The sequence below is a fragment of the Mytilus californianus genome, unplaced genomic scaffold (genome assembly GCF_021869535.1).
Source record: "Mytilus californianus isolate M0D057914Y unplaced genomic scaffold, xbMytCali1.0.p SCAF_17, whole genome shotgun sequence".
Taxonomy (NCBI): Eukaryota; Metazoa; Mollusca; class Bivalvia; order Mytilida; family Mytilidae; genus Mytilus; species Mytilus californianus.
Genome location: NW_026262659.1, coordinates 1,310,379 through 1,331,331, shown reverse-complemented (window position 1 = coordinate 1,331,331; position 20,953 = coordinate 1,310,379). Strand labels below are relative to the sequence as shown.

The window sequence follows — 20,953 nt, the reverse complement described above, 5'->3', positions numbered from 1 at the left end:
ACAGTTTCGCGGACTTTTTTATTTATTTAATTTTATGCCAAAATATTTGTTAAATGGTATTTATTTTAATATGCTGCATTAGAATGTAGATAACTGTATTGTATTTTAAGCTTGGCCTTGGTTAAACTTGATTTTACTGTCACATCACTAGGTAAATACAGATATCTCCTAAATGTATAAGCTAATTGTTTGCAAAACTCTTTGAATACTTATTATAGTCTTGCATCCACATGCTATTAATAAAGTACTGTTTTCTCCCTTTCAGCAGTACATTGTATTACAACAAATGGACAGAGGAGTTGACTATTGATAGTGACTGATAATGGACTTGAGTAACCTACTACCTAGGGTCCAATGACTCCATGCCTGACAGTCCATGTGTACATGTATGTCAACAGCCAATTCTAAGTAACCTTAACATATATATACAAAAGACCTAAAATAATAGTATGTGCATCTATCATGTCTATGGGAGACTTATATGTCACTGTTGTCACACAGTGTTGTGTGGCTTCATTACTGATTAGAGACTACACTCAGATTATCCTTTACTTTAAGTTCAAATATAATGTACATGTACTCAATGATTATGACTTGCCTCCATTTAACTTGTTATAATTATGATGCAGGATCCAACAAAAAGTATATTTTTTTACCTACATTTTATGCGTCAGTCTCACTGATTTATTAAGTACCTTGTAAATGTATATGGATATATGTATGAATTTAAATTGTGATTAAGTTTTGAGTCTTGCACATATATATACATCATTGTACATTGTCATAGGAGTTAAAATTACTTTGATCGCTGTCAGACAATGACAGAGTGTTTTGAACATATTGCTTCATAATGTTGATCAGATTAACTTATTAAATTAATAAAATGTTATTGTCACAGATTGAAATTTTTTAGTATTTTAGAAATAAGGTCTTACAATGTATGGTAGGATTGTCAATGAGAAAACTTTCCATTTGTCGAAGAGGATGTAAAAAATTTTAGGTCCTGTTACTCCTGTATGACCTTCAACAATGAACAAAACTATACCATATAGTCAGCTATAAAAGATCCTGACAAAGTGAGCAACAATCCAATCCAAAAAACTAGTGATGTACCAATTACAAATGTACCATGTGCAGTATTGGTTATAATATAAAAATATCACTTGTTTTCTCTCTCTTTGCCAAGTGATAACTGTATTCCTAATTTATTCTTATTGGAAAGCAGACTGCATCAGGTTAAGATTTTATATGATAATCACAGGAATTTTAATTTTCAGAATTAGCTCCTCAGATGTAAGTGGAAGGGAAGCTATATACATTATATGTTTAAATGAAATTAACAACAGGATTAGATATTGAGGAGATCCTATAGCTACAGTATATATAAATGTAACTGGTATGTATTTGTTTAATACAGTATTTAATTTCCAAATGGTATAACAAAAGTACTGAATTCCAAGGCAATTTCAAAACATTTGTAAGGGTTCTGCAGAACCCAGTGTCTCGCCTACTTTTGCTGTTAATCGTAGGCTCAACAAAAATGAGGAAAGAAATTAATAAAAATATTCCTTTCGATACTATCTTTTGATTGTAAGAAGCTTCTGTCCAAGTTTGGTAAAAATCCAGGATGGTTTATGAATCAAATAAATGTTTTAAATCTTTAACTGCAAACTGTATGTAATGTTAATTGGAAGAAAAACTAAGTCCATTTATAAGTAAAGTACGGATGAACAGGTACACAATTTTAACAAAATTTCCTTCTAGATACTAGCTTTTGATCATAAACAAGCTTCTGTCCAAGTTTGGTAAACATCCAGGATAGTTTAAGAAAGTTATTAATATTTTGAAAAATTTAACCACAGAGTGAATGTAATGTTTCTTGGCATAAAAACTAAGTCCATTTATAAGTAAAATATGGAAAAACAGGATTTTTTTTTTACAAAATTTACTTTGGATACTTTCTTATGATCATAAACAAGCTTCTGTCCAAGTTTGGTAGAAATCCAGGATCATAGTTTAAGAAAGTTATTAAAATTTCAAAAACTTTAACCACAGAGTGAATATTTGTGGACGCCGCAGACGACGGAATGTAGGATCGCTATGTCTCACTTTTTCGACAAAAGTCAAAGGCTCGACAAAAAGGGAGGTCAATGGTGGTAGCTGCTGGATTTTAACATAAAAAAGTGCTTTTTTTAGTTATTGCCCTTATACTTTGAATAGAAAAAATATGTGCAATAATGGGGATTGATTGATTGATTGTTAGTTGCTAAACGTCCAGTGGCAAATATTTCATGCATATTCAGGACGATCAATAATGGGGACATTGGAACTATGTTCTTCTATTATAATTAATAAATGTACATACAAACAACTGCAACATTACCAAAAAGTTTCAGAACATTTTGATTTTCATCTGAAATGTTTACAAATTCCAGCTTCCATAGCAAATTTCAACCATAATGAACCTCCACAGCAGAGGTAATCAAAAAGTAGTGCAGATAAACAATTTATACCCCTATAGAAGATAAATCACAAATTTTGTTACTAGATGTTTACAGAATGCATAGAGCTAATAGGGCCAAGTGAGCTTTTCTCATCACTTGGCGTCTGTCGTCGTCTGTCACCGTCATCTTCGTTGTCCATTAACTTTTACAAAAATCTTCTCATCTGAAACTACTGGGCTAAATAAAACCAAACTTGGCCTAAATCATCTTTATGGTATCTAGTTTAAAAAATGTTTCCGATGACCCTGCCCATCAACCAAGATGGCCGCTATTGCTAAAAATAGAACATGGGGGTAAAATGCAGTTTTTTGCTTATATCTCTCATGTCACTGAAACCAAAGCATTTAGAGCAAATCTGACAGGGTTAAAATGTTCATCAGGTGAAGAATTATCTGTGCTGAAATTTTCAGACGCATCAGACAACCCATTGTTGGGTTGCTACCCCTGAATTGGTAATTTTAAGGAAATTTTGCAGTTTTTATACGACCGCAAAAATTTTTTTGTGGTCGTATATTGGTATGACGTTGGCGTTGTCGTCGTCGTCGTCCGAAGACACATTAGTTTTCGCACTCTAACTTTAGTTTAAGTGAATGGATCTCTATGAAATTTTACCATAAGGTTCAATACCACAAAAGGAAGGTGGGGATTGATTTTGGGGGTTATGGTACTAACAGTTAAGGAATTAGGGGCCAAAAATAAGCATTTTCTAGTTTCCAGACAATAACTGTGGAACGGTGTATGGATCTCTCTGAAATTATACTACAAGTTTCCATACCACAAAGGGATGGTTAGGATTTGCTTTGGGGGGTTATTGCTCAAACCGTTTAAGAATTAGAGGCAAAAAAGGGGGAAAAACAAGGTTGTCCTCATTAATGGACAAATACTTTAGTACAAAACATAATTTAAAGCAGTGTAAGGGAGATAAATCAAATACATCATTGAAATTATCTCCCTTACACTGCTTTTAAATTATGTATAAAGTAATGGTTAATGAACAATTAAGATAATTTAAAACAGTGTAAGGGAGGTAATCCAAAACAACGTTTTGGTTACTTCCCTTACACTGCTTTTAAATTATGTTTAAAGAAATGCATATTTATAAAGGAAGACCAGTATGGCGCATTAGATTTGTAAAATCTTTGACCACATTTATTTATTTGTTATGCCAAATCTAACCGTGTATTTAGATTTTTAATTTTGGGTCCCGTTTTTTAAATTAGTCTACATTAAGGTCCAAAGGGTCCAAAATTAAACTTAGTTTGATTTCAACAAAAATTGAATATATGGGGTTCTTTGATATGCTGAATCTAAACATGTGTTTAGATTTTTGATTATGGGACCAGTTTTCAAGTTTGTCCAAGTTGGGGTCCAAAATTAAACTTTGTTTGATTTCAACATATGGGGTTCTTTGATATGCTGAATCTAACCATGTATTTTGATTTTGGACATTGGACCATAATAGGTAAATTAAAAAAATTGAAGTTCTTAGACCACATTCTTTCTGTGTCAGAAACCTATGCTGTGTCAAATATTTAATAACAATCCAAATTCAGAGCTGTATCAAGCTTGAATGTTGTGTCCATACTTGCCCCAACTGTTCAGGGTTCGACCTCTGCGGTCGTATCAAGCTGCGCCCAGCGAAGCATTTTATTGGTTATTATCTTGAACATTTTAATAGATAGAGATAAACTGTAAACAGCAATAATGTTCAGCAAAATAAGATTCACAAAAAAGTCAACAGGATCAAAATGGTCAATTGACCCCATAAGGAGTTATTGCACTTTAAAGTCAAATTTAACAATTTTTCGTAAATTTTTGTTATCTTTTACAAAAGTCTTCTCCTTAAACAACTGAGACAAATTTAACCAAACTTGGCCATAATAAGCATTAGGGTATCTAGTTTAAAAATAGAACATAGGGGGAAGAATGCAGTTTTTGACTTATATCTTTGAAACTAAAGCAAAAGTATAACGGTTGCATTATTTCATGCATCAATTGTAAAATTAAAAAAATATCAGGTGAGCGACATAGGCTCCTTGGAGCCTTTAGTTGGTATTGTAATTTAAATGAGGTTAAGACATGTAAGAAAGGGGCTTGAAAAATGAGGAAATGTGTTTCTATAGGCACTTAGTAATCTAGATCTATAATACTAAAATAACAAGGTCCAATTTGTGAGCCGGCATGACATAAAAATGACGATTCAAAGAATTCAACTTTATATATAACTTATATATATAGGACAATGGTGTTGATTAAAAATTACACCATTCCAGGCCCATTTGTTTTCCACATAATTATTACTACAAATAATTAACAAGTTCTGGGTTGAAAGGTTCAAAAAGAAAGATTTTGAAAGCAGAGAAAACTGTGCACCTAATGACCAGCATGACATTATTAGATGACAAAACAAAAACTTAAAATCCAGGCTAAAAATAAGGCTAAGGTAGTTTGCTTCAGTCACGACCCCATGATGTCCCGGGAGTATTCTAGTATATATTATATATACAGGTAATGTGTAGTACACATGCATGAATAGAGTTAGTTTTCATTATTAATTTTTTTTGATAAAAATGAGAAGATGTAGTATTATTGCCAATGAGACAACTATCCACCAGAGTCCAAATGACTGAATGTTAGCAACTATAGATCACTGTATGAACAGCTTTCAACAATGAGCAAAACTGATACTGCATCTAGCAAGCTATAAAAGGTCCTGAAATGACAGATGTAAAACAATTCCAATTTACGTAAAAGACATTAAACGAAAAATAAATATGATAAACAACAACTTTCATATTCCACTCCAATATATATATATATATAATATATATGTAAGTTTGGTAAATCATTGGAGATTAAATTGATGTTATCATTTTCTCTGATTGGTAAGCCAATATTTGATGTATGTTTTACAAAAAATATATGCTGTTTTTGTCTCGCTTGATGGAGTCAAAAAGCGAGACATAGGTATGCTGTTTCTCGTGTTGGTGACGACGGCGGCGTTAACAATGTATTAGTTTGTGATTAGGTTTACTTTATAGTGAACCACAAGTGGTAAATCAAAGATATTTGGTATGCAGTTGTAATAGTATTGGCACATCTCATTACCATGGAGATTATTTGGCCCCGCCCCCCTCAGTTATGGTCTATTGACTTTGAAACTCTTGCTTAGTCTTCATGTATTAGTTTGTGATTAGGTCAGTTTATGGAGAACCACTAGTGGTAAGTTAATTATGATTGGTATGCAGTTGTATAAGCATTGGCATATCTCATTTCCATGGAGATTATTTGGTCCCGCCCTCTCAGTCTTGGTCTATTGACTTCTAAATTTTTGCTTAGTTTTCATGTATTAGTTTGTGAATAGATCAGTTTATGGGGAACCACTAGTGATAAGTTAATGATAATTGGTATGCAGTTGTATATACATTAACATATCTCATTTCCATGGAGATTATTTGGCCCTGCCCCCTCAGTCATGGTCTATTGACTTTGAAACTTTTGCTTAAGTTTTCATGTATTAGTTTGTGATTAGGTCGGCTCATGGGAAACCACTAGTGGTAAGTCAATGATATTTGGTATGCAATTGTATTAGCATTGGCACATCTCATTACCATGGAGATTATTTGACCGGGCCCCCTCAGTTATCGTTTATTGACTTTTAAATTTTCTTAGTTTACATGTATTAGTTTGTGTTTAGGTTTTTTAAAGGGAACTACTTATGATAAGTCAATGGTATTTGGTATGCGTTGTATAAGCATTGGCACATCTAATTTCCATGGAGATTGTTTAGCCATGTACCTTTAGTCATGGTTCATTGACTTTGAATATTTGCAAATCTTACATGTTAAAGTGTTGCTATTTTAATTTCAACATTTGCATTATCGAAATTACCAAAAAGCGAGACATATCTCTGTGATTACAGATTATTTTTTTTATTACAGCAACTGTATTCCAAGAGTTTGATGGCTGATAATGTATTACAGGATTTTATCATTCAAGCAACATCTTAGAAGGATATGTGCAAATGTATGAAGGAAGCCTTGGATACAAATAGCAATTACATGCAGGAGAGAACTCTTAAACATTACTAACAGACATGTAGTCATTATATGGGAGTGGTGTATTCAAGAAATCTAAAACACATGGAATTGTATATTTTTTCAACCACAAGTACTCTCAGAATATAATACAATTGAAATTCAAATTATTGTGCCAACATGACAATTACAGTTTAAAAATGGAAAATGCATGTTTTAAAACTGAATTTTATATAAATATTTGAAATAACAAGAATTTTTAGTTTATTGTGCAGCCAAACTTTGAGATCTCCTAATGGTATATGCCTGTTGTTTGTCAACATTTGTTTTCTTTTTGCCTTAACCTTAAGATTGGTGTTAAAATGAAAAACTGAAATACATATATGAAATAAGAAGGAAATGGTTGAAACTAACAGCAAGACTTTCAATATGGTATATCAAAATATATTTCACAGAACTTTCTATTTCAGTTTATTAATACAATGAGATATAAGGTATAAATAAATCAGACAGCTATACAACAAAAACACATGAAAGGCATTAAGGTGCTAACATACAGTCCTTACCAATGAACAGGTGTCTAAACAATGTCATGATCTACTTAACCAGAGTCTATGCCAATCAAAGAGCTGCCATCAACACCAAATTCTTTAAATATTTTTTTTTATTAGGATGCGACTTTAGACAACCACTGAAAAGGTTCCTGGCTTGAAACAGGCACATGAATATGTGGCAGGGTGAACTACTTTTTTTCTTCAAAACTTTCAAAAGAAAAATTTGCAAGTATTAAAGACAATTTCCATAATGTAATTGGATTGTCTCATGACTGATAACCACAAAATGACTTGTACATACATATTAAAAATGAAATATACATCAGTGCATACATATTCTATAAATGAATCACCAATCCTTACATCACTTTTAAAAAAGTATTGAGACTTGAACATAACCGAAAAAAAATTCTAGGAATGAACTAAGGTGACCTGGATATTTGCTTGCCTTCTTTGTTTTATTGCATCTTATCTCTTGCATTGGAGATATTGTGAGTTGGGAGTTGATAGATAAATATTTTTTGTATAGTTTAAGGTTCAAGAAAGTAAAATATAATGGAAGTATGAACACATAGTCAAGACCAAGAAGAATATTTATATATATCAAAATAGAATGTGTACTAGATTAGCATTAACTTATCTAAAATATGCTCAAATACAGTGAATTTGTGTGATTGATGCTCAATTCACCTTAATTTCATTTTAGAAAAATTAACATGAAAGCTTGATTCACGTTAGTTTCACATGAAAAATTTAACATTAATTGCACGAGAGTTTCATGTATAAGCTTGTTTGAGGTAAATCTTACATGAAATTTACGTGAACAAAATTTGCCTGTGTATATATAGAGAAAACACATGTATAACGCATGTGTTAGAAATTGCATGTAATTCACATGAGAACTGAGATACATGTCAACAATCATGGTAATTGGACAAATAGGAGGATATTTTGAAAAATATTTAATACAGGCACCATGCCTTTTACATGTAGTAATCACGCATGTATCACAGGTGTATTTCCTTACGCATGTAATTCACATGTGAAACGCATGATCACATGTGTGTATCATGCGTATCACATGTGTTTTTCACACATGTGTCACATGCGTGGCATGAAACGTCTCTTTCACATGCGTGTGACACGCATGTGAAACACATGTGTCACGCATGTACACATGTGTGGCATTTTTGCCAGTGTAGCATATATAGGTCAGTGACTTTTACGCCGTATTTTGTTTTCATTGCATCTCAGGAATTTAATAGTCTACCAGTAGAGTTATCGACCCAAGGCTGTAACAAATGAAAACGCCAATTTATAAATTTCATGTGTCCGATGAACTTTTCTGGATTAACCTTTATCAAGAACGTTCAGAGCCAAGTATTTGAAAGCCAACGGTGTATAAGTTCCAAAACATTTGAGGAGCTATATGGCCAAAAAGGACCCAGAAATAATAACCAAATCCGTAGAAGGTCAACTTTTACCTGTGGGTGTTCGTGGAGTTAAAACCCTAGTTTCGTAATAATTTATATTTTCATAAACGGAAAATTTGATAAAGGTTTATCATGAATCATTTTGTTCCAAATCATGTTATTTTGCTTTGAATCATGTAATATAGGAATCAAAAATATTATGCAAAAAATATGTGCTGTCAAAGTATATTTGTTCAACCTAACAGAATTTTCCCATGAAACTTTGTTATAAACAATGCCAATATATCTGTACTTGTTGGAACAGATATTCTATACCGTTGTTTTCGTTAGGAACACATACTGTAATATTTTTTTCCCTGGAAATGATATTGCAAAGTATTCTTCCATTTGAAACTTCTAGAACTCTTCAATATGATTTCAACATAGGAATCACGTGATATTCACGTGTCCTGGGCAGCACGTTAAACGAACAGAAACAAAATAGTCACGTTCCGTTCACTCTTCACGTAAAAGATACAACCATGTGACACAACGTGATAATACAACTCTAAATACATATGAACATTTCATGTTTATCTAAGGAAGTATAAGCTGTGATCACAATAACCTATATTCACTTGTGAGGGAGCCAAATGGAAAAAATGAACTATGTTGTTTTTGTTGCACTCCTTGGCATATTATTTTTGTGCTTATTCGTCCTTGTTTTGAAAATGTTTCCTGGTTGTTGATAGAAGAGACTATTTCTACATGTTTGAATCCTTTTAAGCATTTTCTTTGAGTTTGTATCTTTTATTCATTCGGTTCTTTTCAATTCTGATGTATCCTCTTATTTGCATTACAACTAATACAAAAGGTATCGATACCAATGGCAACTCGTGTCAAGTCATCTGCACTTTAAATTTATACAATGTTTGAAAAGATTTAAAAATTTGAAATTGCAACACAAAATGTAAAACCAAATAGTTACCAAAATAACAATTCAAAACAGACAAGCTATATAACCATGCAAGTTTACCAATGACCAATCTCTATAGGCAAAAAAAAAATCAGCTAATGAAAGACCCCTGTTATAAAAAATTAAAAAAAAAAAATTTAACATTAAATTCAATATATTTATGTTTTAAACAGATAACATATGATAACCAACATTTTAAAGGACATGTTCTGAACTAAAGTAGAGCTTATTCAAACATGTGTGGACTTTAACAGTATTTTACAAACAAACAAAAATGACAGAAGATGATGATAAAGGGAGACAGAAGAAAGAACTTTTATCATTTTTGTTACCTAAACATCAACAATTTATTTTATTTTTATGCATTTGAATAGAGAATGTTTTCTGGTTTTACTATTGAATTACATTAAGCTAAAAACACTGGACACTCTTAATTTGCAAAACACTCATTTGCAAATCCGCCGCCGCCTCTCCTTAGAGCTATAGTGTCGTGTATATAACCAAAATGTGCGGAATTACATGGGATTCAATAAATTCATTGCTTTTCTGCTGTTATTATTATATCTATTTTGTAATTTGATTTAGAAAAACATGGGATTTTCAATATCCCATGGGATAGGGCAAATCCCATGGGATTGACCATTATCCCATGGGATTTTGGTTAAATCCCATAGGATTTTTTTGGGTCCCATGGGATAATTGTAGTCCCATGGGATATTTGTTGTCCCATGGGACAAAAAAAATCCCATGGGACTATAATTATCCCATGGGACAAAATAAAATCCTATGATTCAATTAAAAATATCCAGTTAATAAATGTGTATGTTACAATGAATTCTGTTTGGTAGTAAATTGTTTTAAGATGAATCTTTTTAGTCGAATATCTTTTTTTTCCTTGGAAATGTTAATGCAATTATATTGTTCTATAACTGTTCAAAACTAAACTTTTAAACAACAAAGCAGATAATGTAAGTATCAATATATGTTTATTTATGAATTCTAGAATACTTTTTTGAAACACAATTTTTTCCCATTTGAAATCAATGAAAACTCTATTAATAGGCTTAACATACTAGTAGCTTTTTACATAAATCTATTTTTTTTTCAGGATATCCCTCCACCCAAAAAATTAATAGTTTCTTATCATCCAGCATTGTGTGATCGTAATGTATAGTCCACTTTTTTGCCATTCAGCACAGAACATTGTCATTATTGTGGTTTTAATATCTTTAGATATTTAATAGAACTTCAATTCATTGGCTGAGTGATGAAAATAATAACTGATCTGACTTTTGTCTTTGAATTTATTTTGGTCTTGTTTCTGTGTTTTCTCCTTTTATTCTCAGTGATGAATTTCAATCCTTCTGAAAAAGAACCAATAAAATCCGAAGTTATGGATAATAAAAAATTGTTTGCATACATGTAGCAAGAACATATGATTTTCAATAAAAATAGCTATGCGGTATGGATTTTATTGATTGTTGAAGGTTGTCCAGTGTCATCAGTTGCTAACCTCCTACATCCTTTGGTCTCTGATGGAGAGTTGTCAAATTAGAAATATACCACATCTTCCTATTCTAATATTATATAACAATCAATTTATGTATTCTTCTTTATAACATTTGGGTATTTTCCCCAGTTATATATATATATATAGATCAATGTTAAAACTTTAGGCAATTACAATAAAATTCCATTTTTCACAAGAATTTGCAATATATTATACAGAAAGCCAACAATAGAAACATCACTTCTTTAAGCTTCTGAAGTTCTGAAAGAGTTCCACTTTTTATTTCAATTAGAAAATACATTGAACTCTTTGGACATGTTGGAAATTATAACATTGGTGCAAAAAATTATATTGGTTTTTTTTTTCTTATTTTTGTGTTGTTCGGTTGCGGTCCCATTTTATATATGGTTATACATATATCCTAAATCTTCTTTTTTATATATATAATAGTCTTGTTTTACGGGGGTTCCATAAACGACAAGTCTAGGGTTCTTTGACATCACTTTATTATACAAGTAAACATAGGGAAAATAACCCTGCAATAACAATAGCATATAATTATCACATTTATCAATATCACAGTCTTATTAAATTCTTATACTAGAATCATACAAATAGTATACTGGTGTAATTAACAATGTTACAAGATCGTATGAAATATTCTATTCCATATACAATAAACTATACTGAGTATCAAGAATGCAGTGACATTCATAATATGCAACAAACTTGCAATTATATTTCTAAATACAAATACATGTATCTGATAAGTCGTATCAAATAGCATATCATTATAATCAACCAAGCATATTATAAACAAGTCGAATGTATCGTACTTCATAAACGAGTGTCATTCATAAAACCTTTACCATACGAAGGTTATTAACTGTTCACTATAGTATTCTAGCTATTAAGTTCGTATGCACTACTGTAATGTTTAATATCTATTATCGAACTCAAGTTAACTGACATATAGGTACAATATAATATGACCCTTACCAATCTGTGGAACCAGGTTATATATCTAACATCTACAGTACAACCAGTATGTTACAGGAACATCATAAGCTATGTGTCCTGAAAATAATACACAATAGTAAATACTAGGATCTAGGAAAATAATGATCCCTTATACAAAATACAACATATTAAAGACTGATATAATAAAATCAAGCTATTACACAAAATTGCCATATATGGCAATATTAACGCAATTGTCAATGTGACGTCATAGATCCATAACTGAAAGGTCAAGGTCACTTTCAAAATCATTCGTAAATCTCCCTTTCTACATCCAAACTACAGATTCAAATCATATATTCTCAGATTAATACATAAACTGTCTTACTCCTATCATATCTAAGGTCTATGGGCATACTTACCTATAAACGGGCAGAATTGTATAGCATGCACTGCATACGCCTTTCATACACCACAAAGAACATAAAATCTACTTACCAGATATAAAGAATGTAATTTCCAATAACTACAGTGATTCCAAAGTATGGAAACTTCAGTGAGTACTAACGAGCACTAAATAGAATGTCTCTATATAAGTTTCATCACTATATATGGTTTAAATAAGAAGTAAATATTAAATATGTATGTCTCCAATTTTCAAGAATTAACCACCATTACTTCTTTTCCAAAATCTGAGGTGTGTCCAGAATGACCAATAAGAACTGACCATAAAGATAAACAAGGTGTGACAATTAATTTACTAATGAGTTGGACGGGTAGATACAATTACAACTTTGCTCAATGAAGTATGACTGACTAGAACTTTCATACAATTTATAGTGTAAAGAGATAATAAACTATAAATCAAAAGATCAAATGATCAGAGTGAATGAATAAAGTATAATATCTGGCATGTAATAAAATGTAAAATACTAATAAATGAAATATGTAAAAATATACTCTGTCACATATACTTAATCATTAATACACAATGTAGTAAAAATGGGATATTTTTTATTTTGATAATCTCAAAACATTATTATTCTATCAAATAACTTATTTCCAAGTTCACAAAACACCAATGTGTCAGATATTAATTTTAAGACATGTATAAACATGATCAACAAGCAGTTGACAGGATGTCATGCAAAAATCTCACTAATATTAAACTTTCACAAAAACTCCATACTCAGCGAGTACTATTAAAGTTCTTAGTACAGCACAAATTCCTAGTACAGGACACAATGCCTGGCAAACACTAGCATGTGTCAATGTCTAGTCAATCATGTAATCAGGCTCAAAATCTTCGTTCGGCACTGAATTTAAAAATTCACCACATAATGAACATGTGTATGAAATTCAACTTCATGGTAAGCTATGTACCTTAACCTAAAACTTTAACCTAAGAATGTACTATAATTTCACATTATGACATTTCTATGTTCAATGATCCATAAAATCAGGGTAAAAACAGTAAATGTGGTGTTTAATGTATACACAAGAGTGCACATGCTGAAATGTTGCGCCTTCTTTACTAATCATTGATATCATGTTGATAGTCCTAAATATAAAGCTTTACTACAACTATCACATAAACTCAACATGATCCAAGAAAATGATTTCAAGGTCATATAAACCTGACAAGAAATATATGTACACCTTACAATCATTCAAATTACTAAATACAGTTGACCTACCGGTATTGCTTATAGTTTCTAAGAAGCAGACTTAACCAAGAAAACTAAACATTGACCAATGAACCATGGAAATGAGGTGAAGATCAGATGAACCATGCCAGGCAGACATGTACAGCTTACAATCCTTCCATACAACACATATAGTTGACCTATTGCTTATAGATTAAGAAAAACAGACCAAAACACAAAAACTTAACACTGAGCAATGAACCATGAAAAAAAGGTCAAGGTCAAATTAAACCTGCGGGACTGACATGTACATCATAAAATGTTTCCATACACCAAATATAGTTGACCTATTGCATTTAGTATTAGAAAAAAAGACCAAATTTCAAAAATTTAACTTTGACTACTGAACCATGAAAATGAGGTCATGGTCAGATGACACCTGCCAGCTAGACATGTACACCTTACAATCATGCCATACACCAAATATAGTAGACCTATTGCATACAGTATAAGAAAAAAAGACCAAAACTCAAAAATTTAACTTTGACTACTGAACCATGAAAATGAGGTCAAGGTCAGATGACACCTGCCAGTTGGTCATGTACACCTTACAGTCCTTCCATACACCGAATATACTAGACCTATTGCTTATAGTATCTGAGATATGGACTTGACTACCAAAACTTAACCTTAAATATAAAAAAAAGAAGATGTGGTATGATTGCCAATGAGACAACAACTCTCCACAAGAGACCAAATGACACAGAAATTAACAACTATAGGTCACCGTACGGCCTTCAACAATGAGCAAAGCCCATACCGCACAGTCAGCTATAAAAGGCCCCAAAATGATAATGTAAAACAATTCAAACGAAAAACTAACGGCCTAATTTATGTACAAAAAATGAACGAAAAACAAATACCGGTATGTAACACATAAACAAACGACAACCACTGAATTACAGGCTCCTGACTTGGGACAGGCACATACATACAGAATGTGGCGGGGTTAAACATGTTAGCGGGATCCAAACCCTCCCCCTAACCTGGGACAGTGGTGTAACAGTACAACATAAGAACAAACAATAATAAAATGCTCCGCTGGGGCGCAGCTTGATTCGACCGCAGAGGTCAACCCTGAACAGTTGGGGCAAGTATGGACACAACATTCAAGCTTGATACAGCTCTGAATTTGGATTGTGATTAAATATTTGACACAGCATAGGTTCCTGACACAGAATGAATGTGGTCTAAGAACTTTAAAAATTTTAATTTACCTATTCAAACCATATCATTATTATTTGCTTTTATATATAAATCAGAAATAACCAATTTAAAATGGAAAATTTTAAAGAAAAAAAAAGGAAAAAAAATTCCCCCCCCCCCCCCCCAAATTTTTGTAACCCCCTTATGATTCATCACCCCAAAACTCAATAACAGCCTTCCCTTTGTGGTATGGTACCTTGCAGTACAATTTCAGAGAGATTCATACACTTGAACACAAGTAATTGTCTGGAAACTAGAAAAATGCTTGTTTTTTGGTCCCTTTTTGGCCCCAAATTCCTAAACGTTTAGGGCAATTACCCCCAAACTCAAACCCAGCTTTCCCTTTGTGATATGGAACCTTGTAGTACAATTTCATAAAGATCCATACACTTACACATAAGTTATTGTCCTATAACTAGAAAAATGCTTGTTTTTTGCCCCTTTTTGGCCCCTTATTCCTTAAATTTTGAGGCAATTACCCCCCAAACTCAATCCCAGCCTTCCCTTAGTGGTATGGTACCTTGCAGTACAATTTCAGAGAGATCCATACACTTGAACACAAGTTATTGTCTGGAAACTAGAAAAATGCTTATTTTTGGCCCCTTTTTCCTAAACGTTTTGGGCAATTACCCCCAAACTCAATTCCAGCTTTCTCTTTGTGATATGGAACCTTGTAGTACAATTTCAGAAAGATCCATACACTTACACACAAGTTATTGTCATGAAACTAGAAAAATTCTTGTTTTTTGCCCCTTTTTTGGCCCCTAATTCCTAAAATTTTGAGGCAATTACCCCCCAAAATTAATCCCAGCATTCCCTTTGTGATATGGAACCTTGTGGTACAATGTCAGAGAGATCCATACACTAACACACAAGTTATGTCTGGAAGTTACAAAAATGCTTATTTTTGGCCCCTTTTTGGCCCCTAATTCCTTAACTGTTGGTACGATAACCCGCAAAATCAATCCAACCTTTCTTTTGTGGTATTGAACCTTATGGTAAAATTTCATAGAGATCCATTCACTTAAACTAAAGTTAGAGTGCGAAAACCAATGAGTCTTCGGACGACGACGACGCCAACGTCATACCAATATACGACCGCAGTCGTATAAAAATCAGTTGAAAGAGGCTTAACTCATCAGATGGATAAAAATACAACAAATACAAGTGGACGTGGCCGGGAACTTGTACATCCAAACAACAAAAAGACACTAAGTACAGATCTGAGAGTACTCGCAGTTACTGACAGCTAGTACAAAGACCACTAACAACTAATAAAAAAAATCATGCATCAAAGACTAAGTTCTTGTTCACTGATCCATGAAATGAGGTCTAGGTCAAGTGAAAACTCTCTGACGAGCATGAGGACCTTGCAAGGTACGCACATACCAAATATAGTTATCCTATTACTCATAATATGAGAGAAATTAACATTACAAAAAATCTGAACTTTTTTTTCAAGTAGTCACTGAACCATGAAAATGAGGTCAAGGACAATGGACATGTTTCAGACAGAATTCGTATCATGAGGCATCTATATACAAAGTTTGAAGCATCCAGGTCTTCCACCTTCTAAAATATAAAGCTTTTAGGAAGTTAGCTAACGCCCACGGGGGGGGTCTCAACATGGGATTTTGGGTACAGTTGTGCAGCTAGAATTTAAAAAACACCCCCCATTCATATATTGAATAATTGTGAAATCCCTACCTATACATATATTACACAGCGAAATCATAATCCATTAAGTGAAGATCGTTGCACAACAAACTGAAAAATTATGACCCATTGATTTATTTCCTCGGTAAAATTGCACCCCATTGATATATTTGATGCATCAAAAAAGGGACCCATTCCAGCGGCACATATGTATATACCTTAATATAGGAAGAGACCCCCCAGTGCTAATGCCACCGCCGTAGCCGCCATCGGATCACTATCCCTATTTCGAGCTTTCTGCGACAAAAGTTGCAGGCTCGACAAAAATACATGAACATTTTAAAGTACTAAATTTTGAGTATATACATGTAAAACCACAAGTTACTAACTGAAGTTCATGGTGAACTGTAACCAAAAACTTTAAGTGAATACAATTTAGAGAAAGACAGATGGATGCACAAACACTATCATAACAGAGCATAAAACTTACCAAACAAGATGTTTTACATTTATCCTTCAGAAGCAGGAAAACTGAAGTGTTTCTTTTCTTTCTCTGCCCTCCATGATATAAACTTCAAATTCATTCATGCAAAATATGAAAATCTGCAAAAGTAGGACCTTGTACTGCAGCTTATCTACATTTTGACTTTTGAACTGCATTGTTCTTTTCATCTAGCTGGCAACCTAAACATAAAAAAAATGATAAACACATAATTCTGGATTAACTTTGTGTATTTATTTTTGTTGGTACAAACAATTTTTTCCAACTTTAAACTAAATCTGCCTCTGCTTTAAACATGTTAAAAAAACAACTGAAAACCATGTATTTATCTTAATTGAAAACAATTTCTTGAGTTTTTCTCATTTGTATCACCCTGTTATTATATATAAATTTTATTTTTGTCCCTTTTGAAAAATAAGAATGGTTTAAGTTCCTCAATAATCATGATAATTCTAGTCAGTCAATTAAAAATGTATGAATAAATTATTTAACCTGTATACTATTAATATCAATATATTTCATTTTTGATAAAAACTAGGCTCTGTGTTGAAGACCATACCTTGACCTATAATGGTTTACTTTTATAAATTGTGTGACTTGGATGGAGAGTTTTCTCATTGGCACTCATACCACATCTTCCTATATCTACAAACAGATTCTATGGGCGAGCAGATATTATACCCTGGAGGTGGTTTTAAAAAAAGCATACGACTTAGATGTACCATAAGCATGGAAAAACAATTCAGCAGTCAGTTTCACAAAAAACTTACAAATAATATTGATAGTAATGATGTGATTTCCGAGTATTATCACTCAATACTAATACTTCTAATACAATGAAGTGCTCCTAATTGTACTAACTTACCAAATATACTCTGATACTCTCTGGTTAAGTTCTAGTACAGGCGTTCTCATTCCCGCCAATACGCCAACTCTCGTTACCTGGTAACTATCTGAGATCTTATCCTGAGCTGGGTAGTTTACCATGGATCATTCCGGGAACCGGGCTACGCGGTATATCTAACTACCGTACTGTCTACATAGTAATGTCACGTCCATTATACCATATTACACAACACTCCCCCCCACTTTGAAAGGAGTGAGTTTACTTCCTATTCGAATATTCACTATATTCCTTTAGTCCACCCCGTCTGGTCGCACCACGGGGATACAAATAAATCTCCATATATATAGTTATATATATTTTCCAATGTTGACATTTCGACGACACACATATATTTTTCAAAATTCAACAATTGTTCCGTCTTCGCTCTGCGGAGTTATTTTAAAACTAACATATCATTCCTTGATATATATATATTACACACAATCTTCACTGTAATGTCCAATCAAAATTTACAACTGATTTCCTTCTGCTCTATATGTACATCATAGTATCCTGTCTTATATTTTAAAGTTACCTTGCGGTATCAGAGTCCTGGCACCGTGGACATCTGAACTTTACCATAGTGTCTGCCAGCGCTGGTGTCAAATCTATACAAGCTCCATGGTACCACTCATGACAAAAATCACACTGTATCATAAACAGTCCATCATCTGGTTTTCTGCACAAACAGTACAAGTCTGGGTTAGTCGCCTTGGTCACATCTTCACCGTCCTGTAACCGGTGCTGGCACTGTTTTAACCAGGGTGGTACTTCTCTATCTTTGCATGGCTTTAAACGGTCATGATTTATTGTCAGTACAGTTTTTTGTAATTTTATCTTGTACACATACGAAGATAATTTGGCACATACAAGTCCTGGACCTTTCCAAGGTGGGTCCAATTTCTTCGCTCTACCTTTAATTTTTGCCGTGTCTAAAACATAAACTAAATCTCCTATTTTGTATTCTCTCTCCAGGATACGTACATCATAATCACGTTTCATGGTATTCTGTGTAGTTTTTAGCGTGTTGCGCGCTATTTCATGAGCAGATGTTATGGCATCTCGGAGTCTTATCACATACTCATCTTGTGACTCGTCTGTTTTAGTACCAGGTACGCTGTACAATAAATCAACAGGCTGGTTAACCTCTCTCCCAAGCATCAGCATGTTTGGCGTAAAACCAGTACTTCTGTTCACCGACGATCGAACAGCTCCTGCCAACTGTGCCAAATGTTCATTCCAATTGTCTTGTTGTTTAGACACGAAGCAACGGACGGCGTCCATCAAGGTTCTGTTGCAACGTTCTGCTTGTCCGTTTGAGGATGGTCTGTACGGAGTAGTCCTTGCTTTGTGCATTTGCAAGATTTCACAGATGGATTTGAAAAACTTGCTTTCAAAATTGCGTCCTTGGTCTGTAAAAACCTGAAATGGGAATCCAAAACGAGAGAAAAACTCGTTCACAGCAGCTCTTGCCGTATGTTCTGCAGTTTGTGCTGGTAACGGAATACATTCCATCCATTTTGAAAACTGATCAACCATAACTAGTACATGTGCATTCCCAAATTTCGTCTCTGGCAGTGGTCCTAGAAAATCTAAGTGGACACGCTCCATTGGTGCACCTGCATGAAACTGGGTAAGCGGACATTTAGCCTTCCTGTTTGGCTTCTTGTGTAAATTGCATGTACTGCATGTTTTGACAAAGTCTCTTATTCGTTGTGTCATACCATACCATTGATATTTTGCCTTTATTCTCAATGTGGTCCTATTCATACCTTGGTGACCTGCAGCAGGAATATCATGACATAATGATATCACTTGTTCAACAAGATCTCTTGGTACCACAAGTCTTGGTGTTCTGTCTTTCTTGTCCAAATTTCTCAATATTCCATTATCATCTAAGTAGAACATATCTTTGTTTATCCAATATTTCTTAGCTATTGGACTGCATCTGAATATTGTAGCCTCTGATGGTTCTGTTTTGTCCCTGAACCATACCAGTATTAATTCCAAGTCTGGGTCTTTAGACTGATAATCTCGTAATTGCTCTGGTGAATAAGTACTAGCTTCTATACCTGTCTCAGTAATGGCATTTACATTTGGAAGGTCCAAATATGTCGCGTAAACTGACATACCAAGTGGTGTAGTGACTATTTCAACTGAACTGTGACAAACATTTTGATTATGGCTTACTGTATCTTGATTGGTACTGTCAAATACTTGTTGCTGGACCGGAGATGTACCTAAATTCTCATTCACGTGACTTGTCACGTTCTGGTCCCCGTCTTGTGATATTGAACTATCTGGTGTAGCATTGTCCTCTATAATCACATTTGTATGTTGTGCATTGTCCTGTTTCATTAATTTGTTCTCAGAAATCAAAGAACTCGGTAGTACTGTAAGTGGTCCTGTATTGTGTGTTTGCTCAAAAGTTTTACAGTCTTGATGTGAAGCTAAAGGAATAACGTTATCTACGTCTTCTTGAAAACCAAGCCAACTTTGGTGAGCACGAGTACAATAATCGCATGCTCCACAGGGTAGATTGTGTTTTAGCACGTTCCCAGCTGCTAATCTATTCTGTGGACAGGATAAATCTGGCAGACGTGATAATGCGTCCGCATTTTGGTGTCTTTTACCTGGCCTGTGCTTTACTGTCATGTGATACTGGCTTAGCTCCTCTAACCATCGAGCTAGTTGTCCTTGTGGCTCTTTAAAGTGCAATAACCACGTTAAACTACTATGGTCTGTACGGACTATAAACTCTCTTCCTAAAAGGTAATGTCTATAATGTCTGGTGAATTTCACTACTGCAAGCAATTCTTTCCGTGTCGTGCAGTATCGTTTTTGCTCATGGGTTAATGAAAAACTTCCGTAGGCAACGGGACGCTCTACACCATATTGTACTTGTATTAATTCTGCGCCAATTGCGAAATTGGAAGCATCTGTGTCCAAAATAAACGGATCTTTACTGTTGGGTAATGCCAATAACGGAGTTGTTGTCAATGCCTCTACAAGTTTGTCAAAAGCCTCTTGCTCTGAATCTCCCC

General features: G+C 33.6%; 2 long non-coding RNA genes across 2 annotated transcripts; one reads left to right on the top strand and one right to left on the bottom strand.

Annotated features, from left to right (window-relative positions):
- The first annotated feature begins 342 nt into the window (after positions 1-342).
- On the top strand, positions 343-6,749 carry LOC127726230 (uncharacterized). Its single transcript, XR_007993413.1, has 3 exons — positions 343-386; positions 1,278-1,396; positions 6,446-6,749. It is a non-coding gene; the product is annotated as an uncharacterized LOC127726230 (long non-coding RNA).
- A 3,701-nt stretch (positions 6,750-10,450) lies between these two features.
- Positions 10,451-17,150, bottom strand: LOC127726228 (uncharacterized). The gene is made up of 2 exons (XR_007993411.1): positions 17,012-17,150; positions 10,451-10,847 (listed from the first exon to the last, which is right to left on the bottom strand). It is a non-coding gene; the product is annotated as an uncharacterized LOC127726228 (long non-coding RNA).
- Positions 17,151-20,953: the final 3,803 nt, after the last annotated feature.